At 43.7% G+C, this 12,796-nt stretch overlaps 1 long non-coding RNA gene across 2 annotated transcripts in view; it reads right to left on the bottom strand.

Moving 5' to 3' along the window:
• The window catches only part of LOC111557985, a 295,985-nt gene that overhangs the window by 255,209 nt on the left and 27,980 nt on the right, over nucleotides 1-12,796 (bottom strand). For both annotated transcript variants that reach the window (XR_006590700.1, XR_006590701.1), the window contains one exon: nucleotides 6,084-6,183. This is a non-coding gene — a long non-coding RNA (uncharacterized LOC111557985). The remainder of the gene's footprint in view (nucleotides 1-6,083; nucleotides 6,184-12,796) is intronic.

Here is a 12,796-nt window from a genome sequence, read left to right as displayed (position 1 = left end):
AAGACCCATTTAAAATGCAAAGAGAGCCTGGGAGGGAAATAAAGCTCCATTAACTTGAAGCAGAGCCATTGAAATCTTTCCTGTGTACACACTTCCTCACTAGTGTGACCTTGGACATTTCTTGCCTATAAAAAATATGGCATTGGTCAAACTGTCCTCTCCAGGATTTCTCATGAAAACTCCAAGAAGATGTGGAAGCGCCCGGCACATAAATGCTCCATATCACTAACCTTTCTCTCCTAGAATTGAGAAAGAAAAGTGAGACACCAATGAAAATACTAAGAGCTTTGTAAAACAAATCATATATACACCCCCAAGATTTGAATGTCTGGGCAAAAATTTGCTTAGGGGTAGAGAATTTCAAAATCCTACACTGATCGTTGTTATTCAGATTAGGGATTATGTAGATGAGGTCAAGTTCCAACTAGAAGCTGATAATTGACTGCCCTCACAGTTCAGCACCCAAGGAGATGGTTGTAGCACAAGAAAGTGGGAACTAGAGTCCCCCTATTCCTGTTGACAGTAGATCTTATGCTTCAGTCGAATCAGGATCCTATGGAGGACTTGTCAAAAAAACAAAAACAAAAACAAAAACAAAAACAAAAACAAAAAAACATTGCTTGAGCCCTAACCTAAGCTTTCTGACTCAATAGATCAGGGGTAGAATCAAGAATCTGCTCTTCTTTTTTTAATTTTTTTTAATGTTTATTTATTTTTGAGAGACAGAGCACAAGCAAGGGAGAGGCCGAGAGTGAGGGAAACACAGAATGTGAAGCAGGCTCCAGGCTCCAAGCTGTTGGCACAGAACCTGATGCAGGGCTCGAATTCACGAACCGTGAGATCGTGACCTGAGCGGAAGCCAGATGTCTAACCAACCAAGCCACCCAGGCACCCAAGAATCTGCTTTTTTGACAAGTCCCCACCTCTTAGTAATACTACTGGCCCAGATACCACACTTTTGAAAACCAACGTCCTATACTTTCATTTGCCTTTTGAGAGATTCTCAATTTAGAGTTAACTGTGACCTTGGGTGATTCATTCCTCTCTTGGTGTCCCTCTACTTGAATTGAGACATTTGCTAGATGACCCTTAAGAGCCCTTCATGCTCTGACATTCTGTGACTTTGCAAGTCTAACCAGTTCAGTGCATTTATTGCCTAGTTCTGGGCTGGGAATGGGGGGAGACCAGGCATGCAAAAGTGATTGAATGACAAGGACAATCTCCAGAATACAGAAGAGCAAATATTGTGTTTATTTTCCCACTGCCCTAATTTTCTTCCATACTTTTAAGTACTCTCCTGAATTCAGTTAAGTTTGCCCTGGACTCCTGATCTTGACAGATATTTTTTAAAAATAAATAAGTAAAAAGAATGAGCTGTTTGGCCAGATAAAGTTTTCCTAAAAGTCTTCCCCGGAAGGATGCTCAGCCCCTCTGGCTGTGCTTCTGTGACTCAACAGTGACATCTGGTGGCCATCAAGGTGAGTCCTGGACCCTGGTAACACCCACACATGCTCCTATGTACATAATGGGCAAGCCTAAATTCCCATAAATAAGCCCATTTCTCAATCATCTACAGCTTACCCGTACTACCGATGAGCTAAGTTTTCTCCTGGTTGAATGCCAAAAACATTAAAGCCCCTGACTCCTATTCTAAATCTCTATTCACTGAACCATCTGAAAAGATACAATCCTTAGGAGGTTGATAACCCCACTGTGGTTGATGCAACTTAACTAATATTCATATTTAAACCATTGGTTAAAGGGACGCATCAAAGCATTTGGCAGGGAAAAAAAATACAGCCTAACTTTGCTTCCAACGATTTGATCTAAGCAAATAAATAAGTTATTTTCATTTCCAGTTTAACATAACAAGAATATTTTTACATGATAATTTGCTTTCAAAAATTCTAGCTGTGAAGTTTAATAACAGCACATGAAGCTGCCTGTCATTTCATATTTATGTTCCAATCCCAGTTTTGACAGTTCCCATGGGCTCCAGACCTCTTGGCTACAGATATTCCAGGCCATGTTTTCATAACAGGCAGAAAACCTAGCCCGAGAGCCAGGAAAAAATAAAGTACCTTTAACAGGGCTCTAGACATGGAATTGGCTCACCTTTCCCCCCTTCTTGCTACAGGGCAACTTTACAACTTAAGAGAAATAGTCAACCAAAGCCTCCCTTCCAATCTCATTAATATATGGTCCTAGGTGCCCTTTCAAAAGCAAACAGTGTCAAGAAAGGCCCTTCTCTCACAAGGACTAGTTCATAGCAACAGCAGCTGGTATTAATTGAGTGCTTACTCTATGCTGGGCCCTGTCTCCACTGAGTCTCCACAGCATCCGTAGGGAGGTGGAGCATTTCATATCCCAGCTCACCAAGGAAGAAACTGGGGCTCAGGCAGGTGAGCGAGGGCCTTTGCCCAAGATCTCATGCTAGCATGGGTTGGGGCAAACCAAGAATCAGATCAGGTGAGCACCACCCACCTCCACCTACTCAAACCCTTCAAAGTGCATCTCTGGTGTTTTCTCCTCCTGCCCTGCTTTTCCCAACACCGCCAAACCAGCCAAAGCCCCTTCCAAGGGACAGCAATGCCTTTTGCCAGTGAAATGTCACCCACCCTGCCTTATCACTACCCCTCCACAGACTATCCTTGCTTTGAGTGGCTGATAGGAATGTCAGCATCTTCAAGGCCGGACTCCTATAGAATTTGGATGTGTAGTATCCCCACTACCTGGCACAGAGCATCACAAGCAGTTAGTAGCCAGTATGTTTTTGCTGAAAGAACAAATGAATGAATGGACCTTGAGAAATGCACTGCCACTCTACAAGAGAGCTCTCGGGCTGGGGGAATGGACAGGAGAGGATGTGGAGGTAGAGCAGTGAGAGAACACCTAAGGAATCACCAGAAAAGGAGCTCTGAACCCAGGGCTGCCACTAAGAACTGGTGCATTCTCACCACTGAATGAGATAACCAGCTCCGTTGAGCACTGTAGCATGGAGCTGAGATGGAGAGGGCCTTTGCACACCTCTTTTTTTTTTTTTTTGCCCCTACTGTGGGATGTTTAGGTGATATATAGCACCCCCACTTTCCACCAGCACAGAATTTACCAACCCCCAGTGCCTCAACATTGTCTGCTTGTCTGTTCCTCTCTAGACCATGTGCTCCCTAGAGCCCAGGCTGTTGACTTCCCTCCCTGCTACATTCTGGACATCTCACACAGTACTTGATACCCAGAAGGAGCTCAGTAAATATTCTTAAGTCACTCAGACTTTAGTTCAGCAGCAACTACAAAGCAATGATAAGGGAGAATTTTGTGGCAAATTCAGAGCAAGAGCCAGAGTTCCTCATTCTTTTACCGAAAGGGTGATGTATGTGTGTTCATATTTTGTAGATGCTAATTGTTGACAACATGATTCAGTGGCTCAACAAATTGGAACTGACACCATCAACCTGCTCAATCTATTTACCATCTTTCATCATCAATGCAAAGGACTTTGCTAACTGAGCCGAGCCAGCTTCCCTTGTGAGGCCAGCATCTTGTTTCCTATTAGCGATGAGCATTACAAGTAAATAGATTGGCTTAGCATGTTAAATTGCATCCAACAGCCCAGCAAAAATCATGAGTTAATGTAGGAAAATAAAAGTAAGACAAGGGCAGATTCAAGACAAAGTGCATTTACTAAGCAGAAGTTTTACTAACTAGTTTCTCTGCCACCAGCCTCACTGCATCCCACCCTCCACAGAGCCCAGGGTGGTCTTTCTAAAATTCCAATCAGCTCATATCACCTCCCTGTTTAAAGTTCTTTAGTAGTTTCTGTATTCTCTCCTTATCATGTCATCCCACACCCCCTAAGACCTGGACCTTGCCTACTTCTGTTGCCCAAAATTTTACTCCCTTCTCCTCACTCCACAGTGTGCCCACACATACACCAACTACACTCCAAGTGTATCACAGTACCTGTGAATGACCACAGAATCTCTTCCAACGGGACCTTTGCACATGCTCACTCCCTCTTCCCCTCTTTCTGAAACTTTCTCTGCCCTTTCACCCATCTAATTCCATCAAGATTTAGCTCAACTGTTTTACTGCATACAGGGAGCCTTCCCTGATGTAGTAAGTTGAATGATGGGACCGCAAAGGATATGTTCACATCCTAATCCCCAGACCTGTGAATGAGGCCTTATTTGGAAAAAAGGTCTCACAGATGGATGGATTATGTGAATGGGCCCTAAATCCAATGGCAAGTGTCCTTAAAGACAGACAGAGGACAGACACGGGGAGGAGGAGAAGGGTCCAGGTGAAGGCAGAGGCAGAGGTTGGAATGATACAAAATACCACAAGTCAAGGAATGCCTACGGCCACCAGAAACCAGAAGAGGCAATAAAGACCCTCCTCTAGAGCCTTCAGAGGGAGCATAATCCCCGCCAGCACCTTGATTTCAGACTTCTGGCCTCTAGAACTATGAGAAAATGAATTATGTTGCTTGAAGCCCCCCAGTTTGTGGAAATCGGTTACGACAGCCCTAGGAAATTCAGACACCAGACCTCCCCTTCAGGTGTTCCCTACCCTGCATTACTCCCAACCCTGTGCATACCCCTATCTTTTCCTTCTTCATGTGGCTTTGCAATTGCTAGGTGACCTTGTTGCCTTCCACACTAGACCCTAAGGCCCCCAAAAGTAGGGATTTTATCTTCTATGACTTTCTGCCAGGTTCCAACATCTCCTTGAAGGGACACAGGGCTATTAGCAGGATAAGGACAAAACGACAAAAAGTGAGACTTGCTCTTTAAAATCCTTAAACCCCCCACCACTGTCTTCTGAGAACAAGCCTATCAGTTCTCTCACGCCGCCTTGCTCAAGATTCTCTTGGCCCTCAACTAATTCCTCCATTTCATTGTCAGCAAAGCCATCAGCACCCACGTAGCTGGCTACCTGAATCATGTATCTACCCTCTTTTGTCAAAGGGTGACAAGCCCTTAAAATTATTCATAAATAATTTCCATGGGTTTCAAACCTGCATTCACTGTTTCAGGCTTGAGTGCATCTACTGCCTGTGGGTCCACCTTCATTGAGTAAATGGTGGGCCAACTACAGCGTTCAAATGACTTTTCTCTTTTTTTCATTGCACACTACTATATAGGCATACACAATAACCCTAGGTGAAGTATTAAATGAACAAATGGAAGAATGATAAATGCACATTTATCCCAACCCCTTGCTAAATCCCATGAAGGAAACATAGAGAAACAAAGCTTAGGCGTTGACGGCAAGGAGTTTATAGTCTAGGTGAGCCTAAGAGTAATCGCTAATGTTTGCTGCCTCTCCACCAAATCTTTCTTTAGTTTTGTTTTATTTTGTTTTGTTTCTTTGATAAAATGCAATTATCTCAATATGTGCCGGGAATTTTTCAAAGAAAACTAGGTTTCACTTTACTTCACTTTTTAAATAACATATATCAGTAATAGACTATGAGGTCCCTGTTCACAAGTCAGATGGCAGGTAGAGGTAATGATAAATCAAAGAAACAACGGGGGCACTGCTGGTGGGAATGTAAAATGGGGCAGCCACTGTGGAAAACAGTCTGGCAGCTCCTCAAAATATTAAACATAGAGTTACAATATGACCCAGCAATTCCTCTCCTAGGTATCTTCCCAAAGGAGTTGAAAACAGATGTTCAAACAAATACTTGTACACAGACATTCACAGCAGCACTACTCACAATAGCAAAAAGGTGGAAACAACCCAAATGCCCATCAACTGATGAATGGATAAACAGCTGGTGATAAATCCACAGACGGAATATTATTCAGCAATTAAGAGGAATGAAGTACTGATCCATGCCACAACATGGATGACACTTAAAAACATCATGCTACGAAACCAGTCACAAAGTCCACACATGATGACCACATTTACATGAAATTGTCCAAAATAGGCAAATCCATAGAGTCAGAAAGTAGATTAATAGATGCCAGGTACTAGGGGTGGAGAATTGGTGGGTGGGGAGTCAGTTGGTTTGGGTGACTATAACAAAAATACCATATACTGGGTAGCTTAAACAACAGACATTGATTTCTCACAGTTCTAGCGGCTGGAGGTCCAAGATCAGGTGCCAGCACGGTCTAGTTCTTAGTGAGGACCTTCTTCCTGGTTATGTCTTCACATGACCTTCCTTGGTGTCTGCAAACACAGAAAGAGAGTAAGCTCTACTATCTTTCTCTTATAAGGACACTAATCCCATCATGGTGGTTCCACCCTCATGACCTTATCTAAACCTAATAACCTCCCAAAGGCCTCACCTCCAAAAACCATCACACTGGTAATTAGGGCCTCAATGTATGACTATGGAGGGAAAAATAAACATTCAGTCCATAATACAAAGAGCAGATTTCTAATGGGTATGAGGCTTCTTTTTAGACAGAATTGTTCCAAAATTATGGTGATGTAATGCAAAACCCTGTCAATATATTTAAATCCATTGGATTGTACCCCTTTTTTTTTTAGTGTAATGGCCACATGTTACATTAGTTTCAGGTGTACAACACAGTGATTCAACAAGTGTAAACATGCTATGCTCACCAGTGCAGCTACCATCTGTCACCATACAACACTATTACTGACTATATTCCTTATGCTGTGCTTTCTATTCCTGTGACTTATTCATTCCATAACTGGAAGCCTGTATCTCCCTCTCCCCTTCACCTCGAGAGAGAAATGAGCACTGAGTGTTATATGTAAGTGATAAATCACTGGGTTCTACTCCTGAAACCAATACTACACTGTATGTTACCTAACCTGAATTTAAACATTTTTTTTTAATTTAAAAAATTTGAAAAAGGAAATACAAAGCTAGAGGTATCACAGTTCCACATCTCAAGATATACTACAAAGCTAAAGTAATCAAAACAGTATGAATTGTACACTTTGAGTTAATTGTATAGCATGTGATTTATATGCCAAGAAAACTGTTACAAAAAGAGGAAAGAAGGGAGGGAGGGAGGGAGGAAGGAGAGAAGGAAGGGAGGGAAGGAGGAAGGAAGGAAGGGGAGGAGGGGAGGAGGGAAGGAGGGAAGGAAGGAAGGGGAGGAGGGAAGGAGGGAAGGAAAGAAGAGAGGAAAGTAAGGGAGGGAGGGAAGGAGGGAGGGAGAGAGGGAGGGAAGGAGGGAGGAAGAGAGGGAGGGAGGGAGGGAGGGAGGGAGGGAGAGAGGGAGGGAAGGAGGGAGGAAGAGAGGGAGGGAGGGAGGGAGGGAGGGAGGGAGGGAGGAAGGAAGGAAGGAAGGAAGGAAGGAAGGAAGGAAGGAAGGAAGGAAGGAAACAAGGATGGAAGTAATGAAAGAAGGGATCACAACCTCAAAAATAACAGGAAATAACATATCATAGAGAAAGATGTTATCTTGTGAGATATGTGAACCCTGTGTCAACAAAACCAAGCAGCTGTAGGAGAAAACTCTGTATAAAATCCAGAACAACAACTAGAGTTCCCATCCTCTCAAAAGCTAATACATGTTTATTATGTGGCAGTGCTGTTCTAAAAGCTTCTGAACATTCAGCAAAATTATATAGTATCATTTATATCATTTAAGCCTCCAGGACCCTATGCAGTAGGTAATACAATTTCTATTTGCAGATTAAAAACAAAACAAAACTGAGGCATAGAGAAGTTAAGCTGCTTGACCATGATCACTACCTGGCTAATGGTAGAAGCCAAGCGTGACCCCAAAATCCAGGGCTCAGCTGGGCACATGAGAGGCACACATACAGGGAGACGAGGAGCATAATCTGAGCACTGAGAGAGTAGCCAGGATACTCAATATCCTTGAAGCTGCCAGACGGGAAAGTGCTTCTGCAGAGAGTAAGTTGCAATCTACCTTCTTATAAAGTCCACCACCCTCTGGAGACCCACAAAAGCTCTGTCTCTACTAGCAAGGGCCGATCACTGTTTGCTCTGCCTACACACTACCCCCAAACCATTCTAAGGGAATCTGCTCACCCACAGTCCTACTACTTAGAGGGCTGTGTTCATATCGCAGGACTCGCCCCTTATCCCTAGATATAACTGATTCAACCAGGCACCTCACCCAAAGGTAGCTGATGAAGATGCTCTATACAGATGAGCTGGACCAGTCAGATTCTTTCCTTCTCCTTCAGGAGCTGGGACTAAGACACACGAAGGAAGTTGCCAGTTGCTTCCTGTGTGGATACTAATGGTGTGAACAGGAGTAGCGAGGATGGCCGAGGGCAAATTCAGGTTACGAGGAAGCAAAACTCTCACAAGAGAGAAGGGAACAAAGCACAAGCAGAGAGAAATGGAGATGGAGAAAGGTAGGGCAGAGCATGTACGTCTGAGAGAAGCCATCACCTAGAGACACCCATAATCCAGAACCACCCTTCAGATCCTAACCTTGAAATCTATATCTGCCCTGTCCATGCAGTAGCCATTAGCTACTTAAATGTAAATTTAAATTGATTAAAATGGAAAAGTCAGTTTCACTGACACATTTCAAGTGCTCAGTAGTCATGTGTGGCTAACGGCTCCCATACTGGACAGCACAGATGAAGAACATTCCCGTCGTCACAGAGAATGCCACTAGACAGTGCTGTCCTGTGTCTTTCCAGTGAAGCCTTCTTGCCTTGAACAACGCTTAAGTGCAATGTAAGCATCTCTCTGTTCCTTGTAAACAAATGAATCAGCCAGAATACCCATTAGGTGACTCAACCCTTCATTCATTTAACATCGAATCTGTACTTTTGTACAAGGTATCTCATGAGTGCTAGGGATACATGTGTAAAGTGGACAGAGCCCATCCCTGGTGGAGCTTAGCTAAAAGCTTCCAAATGTTACCAAGTCATTCCCATCCCACTGAGTCTCCTCTCATTTGGGCCAAATGCAGCCCAGCCTCTCTAGCCAGGCCCTGGGTGGCAAAGATCCCAGGGTTTCTCCTCTCTGGGGCCTTCTCTGCATAAATTTCAGGCTACGAATATCCCTCTTAAAACTTACAGTCCATAATCACATATAGTATTCTGAAGATCCAGTACAGAATTCAATGGACTATTACCCACTTGCTCCAAACACTGAATTTCCATCAATTCAGCTGGAGAATGCATGTACTTCTAAGGAACCAGCCACACTGCACGGCTGGTTTGACCTAGTAAGCAGTCAAGTCAATAGTGTTTTAGAGTTCTTTGTAACAGAAACTGCTCTTCACCTGGTCCACCCCAAGTTGTTTTTGTTTTTGTTTTAATTTTTTTTTTAACATTTATTTATTTTTGAGACCGAGAGAGACAGAGCATGAACGGGGGAGGGTCAGAGAGAGAAGAGAGGGAGACACAGAATCTGAAACAGGCTCCAGGCTCTGAGCAGTCAGCACAGAGCCTGACTCGGGAATTGAACTCATGGACCGTGAGATCATGACCTGAGCCGAAGTCAGACGCTTAACCGACCGAGCCACCCAGGTGCCCCCATCCCAAGTTTTGTTTATGCAACTGATGTGTAAGCCAAAATGCAGATTTCCAGATTTATCTTTCTTAAGTTTTATTCTCCATCTAAGTCAGCAGCAATCCACTAATTGTGCAAGGTCATTGGAGGTACTGTGTGAACCGTGGCACATGGTTAGTGCTCGTTAAAAAAGTGGCCACTGAGGGCTTCCTGGGTGGCTCAGTTGGTTGAGTGTCCACCTCTTGATTTCAGCTGAGGTAATGATCCCAGGATCATGGGATTAAGCCCCAGGTGGAGCTCCACACTGAGTGTGGAGCCTGCTTGGGATTCTCAGTCTCTCTCTCTCTCTCTCTTTCTCTCTCTCTCTCTCTCTGCTTGCCACCCCCACCTCTAAAATAAAAAAATTAAAACTTAAAATTAAAAAATTTTAAAGGTGGCCATTGATACTCTTAATAATTTCTTTTAGCTGGATGTTTCTCTTTTTCCTCAGGGATAATGTTATAATTCAATTTAACATGTGCTACTGAGCTACCATTATAGAACACAGTGGGGCCAAGAGAGTCACAGAGGTGAAAAAGACTTGGTCCCTCCTCTTCTGGAGCTCACTGTGGGATGAGGGAAGAACATAGATCTACATATCCCAAAAAGCCTGAAATGAGAAGCAAGTTATGTCAGGTATTATGATTGATGGGTAGGTAGTAGCTAAGAGCACAGACCTATATCTGAGTGACCTGGGCCTAAATTCAGCACTGTATACTACCTTTGTGACCTTGTGCAAGTCACTTAACACTTCTGAACCTGTATAGAACCTTTACAATTCCTCATCTGTAAAATATGAATCACCATGGAACCCCCCTCATGGTGTGTGATAATGATTCAGTAAGATAACAGACATCAAACTCTAACAGTCAGGCTCTGTTCTTAATGTATGACTGCTGACATAAGCTCACCCTCCCTCTTTCCCTGCTGCCTCACCTCTAGGCAAGCTGATAGCAAACCCAGGCACTCCCTCCTTTGGTACCCCTCACCGAGGCCCCACCCAACAACCACAATAAAAACCCCAAATTAGTCTCCTCTCCTTGCTCTCACAAGCCATTTTCGGATCAACTTGAGACACCTGCCCAGCTCACTCCAGAATTCTTCATTACACAAATAATAAATCCTTTTATCCCTCTTGGTGTGTGTATTGTCATCAACCAACATCCAAACCAAATTTTGGGTGCAAGTCCATTCTGCCCCTACAGGTGGCCACAATATTAAATTGCACAATGTCTAGTACACCATAGACATTTACAGCAACTATGATATATATAAGGCTGATGTTGCCTCATTCTACCAAGCTAATAAGAAAGTAATGCCCCTTCTAACAATTACACAAAATCATATTTCTCAGACTGAGTCATGCATATGACCCCAGGGCTCTTAAGATATGCCAAGGTATGTGAATCCCATGAATACAAATTCTACACTGCACACACACATATTCACACTTGATTGAGGTAACATGGCACATTAAAATTAACAGAAAAATATTATGAGGTGTAAGGCAAAACGCCAAGAATGTTTTTAAGATAAAACAGGCTCCCCAAGAATTCCAGGTTTACAAAAGACACTTTAGCTACAACTCTGGAATGCCCAGAGGTACTTATTTCCTCCCCTGTCCTTAGGAACTCCTATATAGAAGTTTGAGAAACTTGGGCACCTGGGTGGCTCAGTTGGTTGAGCCTCCAACTCTTGTTTTCAGCTGAGGTCATGATCCCAGGGTCATAGGATCCAGACCTGCACTGGGCTCCACACTGAGTGTGGAGCCGGCTTAAGATTCTCTCTCTCCCTCCCCTTGTCCCTCCCCTTTTGCCCCTCTCCTCTGCTCTCACGTGCTCTCTCTAAAAAATAAATTAATTAAAAAAAAAGAAATATGAGAAACTAGTAGTATATTTTAAACTGATGTCCCAGAAGCCACAATACACGGAGGAGGCTGTGTGAGCAGAATCAAGGGCTCCTTCTCCCCTATGAGCAGACCTAGAGATGCCCGTGCAGGATAGGCCAACAGGCTCCCTTCACTGGGAGTGAGCTCCTCCTTTTCTGGCAGAGGCCCTCACATCACAGAGGTGGGCTATGGCTCTGACTAGATGAAGCTGGGAGAGGATGATCATGACAGAAGCAGAACATATAAGACATGTACGACTGCACACGTGATCTTGGAGGTGGTAGCAGTGATGGTTTGATTCTCCTGGTCCCTGGGTTGAGTACACAAGTGTGCATATTACTGTGCTCAGGCTACCATAACAAAATGCCACAGACTGGACATCTTGTACAACAGAAATTTATTTCTCTCAGTTCTAGAGGCTGGGAAGTCCAAGATCAAAGTGCCAGCTGACCTGGTTTCTGGTGAGAGCTCTCTTCCTGGCTTGCAGACAGCCATCTTCTCACTGTGTCCTAACATGGTAGAGAGAGAGAGACGGACAGAGAGAGGGAGAGGAATATAGAGAGGAAGAGGGGGTGGGAAAGGAAGAGGGAGAGGGTGAGGGCAGCACTCTGGTGTCTATTCCTACAAGGACACTACTATCAGACCAGGGCCCTATCCTTACAACCTCATTTAACCTTAATTACCTCGCTTTGGCTCTATCTCCAAACACAGTCATGCTGGGGGTTAGGGCTTTAATATATGAATTCTGGGGGACACAATTCAGTCTGTAGCAGTGAAAGGGCCCTGAGGCATGCTTTAAGTGATATTTATTGAGTAGGGAGAGTAGACGTATTCTGACATCCTCAGTGATACAAACTGCTCAATGTGCCCACGCCAAATACAACTTCAAACTTTAGCAACACTTCATAGGAAAACACATTGGGAAGATAAATGCCTGAACTAAGTATTGATATAAGTGATCAAGAAGAGTAATCCAGCCAATTAGACTGCAAAGCCTACATCAGCTCTGAGGCCCTAGGACCCCGGACAGCGTTACCTGCTCATGCATACATTCTTTTTACCATTCTCGTAACTCTTTTGCCCAAGGAACTCCTCTAAGTGCTGTGAGCATTGCAAAGAAAACAGTTATACTCTGATCCAAAAGGGGGCTATTTCCCCTATTCTATCCAATAAGAAAGGAGAGGTCCTTTCCAACAAGTATGAAATAGAGACGCAAACACGTCCTTTGTGATCCTTTCCCCCTTGCCCTACTCCATTCTCTTCAGCAAACACTGGAAGAAGTGATCAGGTCCCCCACTAGCACTCTTTACTCAGACAGAGGGGGCTATCTTCTTTCTTCTGTTCCCTGAAATATGAAAGTAAGAGATAATTGAGGTGTTCCTTATTTCCTTTTTCTTCTCTGTTTTGTTTTGTTTTTGTTTTTTGGTCCA

Source organism: Felis catus, chromosome E2, assembly GCF_018350175.1.
Source record: "Felis catus isolate Fca126 chromosome E2, F.catus_Fca126_mat1.0, whole genome shotgun sequence".
NCBI classification, from domain to species: domain Eukaryota; kingdom Metazoa; phylum Chordata; class Mammalia; order Carnivora; family Felidae; genus Felis; species Felis catus.
Note: the sequence above shows the minus strand (reverse complement) of the source record. Positions and strands in the feature narration are given on the sequence as shown.